The sequence below is a fragment of the Dermacentor andersoni genome, chromosome 7 (assembly GCF_023375885.2).
Source record: "Dermacentor andersoni chromosome 7, qqDerAnde1_hic_scaffold, whole genome shotgun sequence".
In the NCBI taxonomy this organism is placed as follows: domain Eukaryota; kingdom Metazoa; phylum Arthropoda; class Arachnida; order Ixodida; family Ixodidae; genus Dermacentor; species Dermacentor andersoni.
Window position 1 is genome coordinate 10,258,750 of NC_092820.1, and position 3,189 is coordinate 10,261,938.

At 43.3% G+C, this 3,189-nt stretch overlaps 1 long non-coding RNA gene across 1 annotated transcript; it reads right to left on the reverse strand.

The window, feature by feature from the left end:
- Positions 1-1,066: 1,066 nt before the first annotated feature.
- On the reverse strand, positions 1,067-2,815 carry LOC126535578 (uncharacterized). The gene is made up of 2 exons (XR_008613498.1): positions 1,513-2,815; positions 1,067-1,448 (listed from the first exon to the last, which is right to left on the reverse strand). It is a non-coding gene; the product is annotated as an uncharacterized lncRNA (long non-coding RNA).
- Positions 2,816-3,189: the final 374 nt, after the last annotated feature.

A 3,189-nucleotide genomic window follows, 5' to 3' on the forward strand; every position in this document is an offset into this window, starting at 1 on the left:
GTTGGCGTTCCTTAATTCTCTTCGCACAGGCGCGGTATGTTGCAAAAGCCGCTTTCGCGATCTATCGCCGCGACGATAGATCGTTTTTTTTTTATTATTATTATTACAAGTACTGATCCAGCTGTAGGGTACATGCAACCGACAAACGGAAGTCTCAGGAGAGCACCCGAGATTATAATAAAGCAGGCACGCAGGAACTCCAGGGCACCCATGGGACAGTGGGGAGGTCAAAGCTCGAAGCAGAACGGTACGTAGGTTGGGGCCGCCGAGGCAGGTGTGTGCCAGGGAGTGTTCGCACGGACAGCTCCCCTGGCACGCGCAGCAGTGCCTCGCAAGGTCGAGATACTTTAAAGGCACCTGGGCCCATGATCGTTCTTTTGCCTCGGTGCAGTGAGCACGATTAATGAGAATATTATGGAGGGCATCCGGTGCAGTCGCGAATGCGTCATGGCAAATGTAGCTCGCGTCCCCTGGCGTGAGTAGTAATATCAGAGTTGGTTGTATGAACTTTATGCATAATACGCTTTGTTACGGTACCTTAACGGAATGGGTCTAGAGGACGGTGTTGGTACATTTTTTTCGTACCGCCCTAATCCTGTTATACCCCCCACTACAAACACACACGCATACCCCCCCTTTCTTTATGTATACGTACAGTTCCTTGCCATGACAGATCATAGCTTCCTTTATTTTTGAAAAATGGAGGAGGCTATGGACGGATTGACCAGTTCAAGTTGTCAACTTGTCAGTAACTGTCATAGGAATCACTGTAATAAACAATTCCACGATCGGATTGTTTACTTTCATTTTTTGTTGTAACACTGAGGACAACACAGAACTTTATTTTGTACATGTGAGAGAAGTATGTGGATATCACGAGCTTAAGCCAATGTGCGATACACAGACAAAGCAGCTGCTACATGAACTGCATTGAGGGCCACACAACACATACGTAATTAAAGGTGCAATATATAGGGGGAAGCTTCAAAATACGCTCTGTAGCACTGCAAAGTGTAACATATATTGTATGTGTACAACGAATGTTCAAAAAAACAGTGCATCAATGTCCCATTTGCCATCAAGTTTATTATCAAGTTCAAGTTTACTGAAGTTTATTATGAGCATATGTACAACAGGAATCTACTGACACACCCGCAGTCAAGGTGGCTGTTCGAGGTGTGCTGGCTGCCTCAGTGTAAGAAAAAGAAATTGGGTGAATGTCGACACCAGTGCCACTGCTTCTTGCCTCTGACCTGCATGTGCCTCCGCGGCATCTTTGTGCACAAGAGTGCTGGCATGGCGAGGCGTAGGAGTCATCCGAGAGAAAGAGTATCGTTTACATGGAGAAGTGGCTGTTCACATTGCCTGTCGCTTTCCCTCAAATGTTTCCTTGGCGACTAGGGTGACACACCCGCAGTCAAGGTGGCTGTTCGAGGTGTGCTGGCTGCCTAAACGTAAGAAAAAGAAATTAGATGAATGTCGATACCAGTGCTATTGCCTCTTGCCTCTTACCTGCATTTGCCTCCACGGCCTCTTGGCTTGCGGAGTCTGTATGAGGGAGCTGCTGTGGCTAGGCGTAGGCTTTGTCTAAGCAAAAAGAAAAGGTCATTCAAATGGGGAATTATGGAAATAAATGCAGTTGTTGTCTGCTGCTTGCACTGTTCTTGCCCAAAAGTTTTCAAAGCTAGTGTCCAGAATACACCAGCACTTTGACTGCTTCTGTTTTTTACCTGCAGGTGTTGCTGCGACATCCTTAGTATGGCTGCGTGCAGCATTGTAACACTTGGTGGAGGCATTTGAAGTGGTAGCCATAAATATAAAGAATCATCCTTGTCTGCATGAATGCTTTCAATTTCTAAATGCAGCGGAAACTATCACTATTAGTGCAAGGCCCCCCACATCTATGTGGCAAGTGCCATAGCTCGAAACTGAATTTTTCCTTTAGTGTTTCACAAGGCATCTGATATGTCCACATTAGATGTGATGTGTTTGTTTTTATTTATCCCAGTGTGGAGAGAGCATCATTAAATTGTTTTTTCATTTTTGCGTGTCTTGTTTTTTGGTTTATTTCTGAATTTATCAAGCAGCAGTCTCATGATGCTAAAGTGACTTATGTAATGGCAATCAGCTTTTGTTTTGCAGAAAATGAACGCATTTACTGACCCATTGTTTGACATCCCCTCACTCGCATAATTTTGCAGAGTATTCTACCTATATTGACATGCTTGACCTCCACTAAAGAGTCTTGCATTTTCAAATACGACTCTCTTCTTACAATCATTCGACACTTCTCATAATTTCTGTACCTTGGGCTTCTGATACTCTGCATTCACCATTTTTGCTTGTTTCTTGCTAGAAATGTCTTCTTTAATTTAGAGCTTAAATTTTACCTTTGGAACACATGGAAGGGCTTGCCATTGCATATCTGCATAGAAAGGAAACATGTCTCATTAAACATTTGCAAAATCCAATTGAAGATTGATGAATGCAGCTTGCAGTGTGATATGACTGAATGAGCCATAAAAGTAACTCATCTCACTTGGTAAATTAAAGCACATATTAGTGTGATGTACAAGATACGTTACACTAACGTGGTGGGTTCTCTTGCTTATACAGCAATATAATCGGTGCGCGAGAAAAAAATTATTTTTGCATACCCCTTGTACACACTGATTTAAGGAAAATGAGCTGGAGCTGTCCACATGATGTACATATTTTACCTGCGAGTATGGTCAACAAAAATGTGTCCCAGCTGCTTAGTGGTATTTGAGATTATGTCAGTATTGAAAATGTGCCTCTTGTCTAAAATAATTTAATTTTGAAAATGCTCGCAGGGATCTGATGTGCATATCTGCAGTTTATGGATACATGTAAAAGACTCGGCATCAAGTGCAAGTGAACGGTCCCACAGGCCCGGAGTCGATCATGCAAATAGATTCGCTGCACAAATTTGTGACAAGAAAAGATATTCCGCATGAAATGGCATGGAAGGAAGTGTTGAAAACATTGCACAGTTAATAAAACGCCTACGCTATTAACATGTGGGTTGATGCACTCGTTATGCAAAACGGAGGTGAGGCGTGCAGACAGGACACAAAAATAGAGAAGTGGACAACACGAGCGCCGTCCACTTCTCTACTCTTGTGTCCTGTCTGCACGCCTCACCTCTGTTTTGCATAATGAATCCTT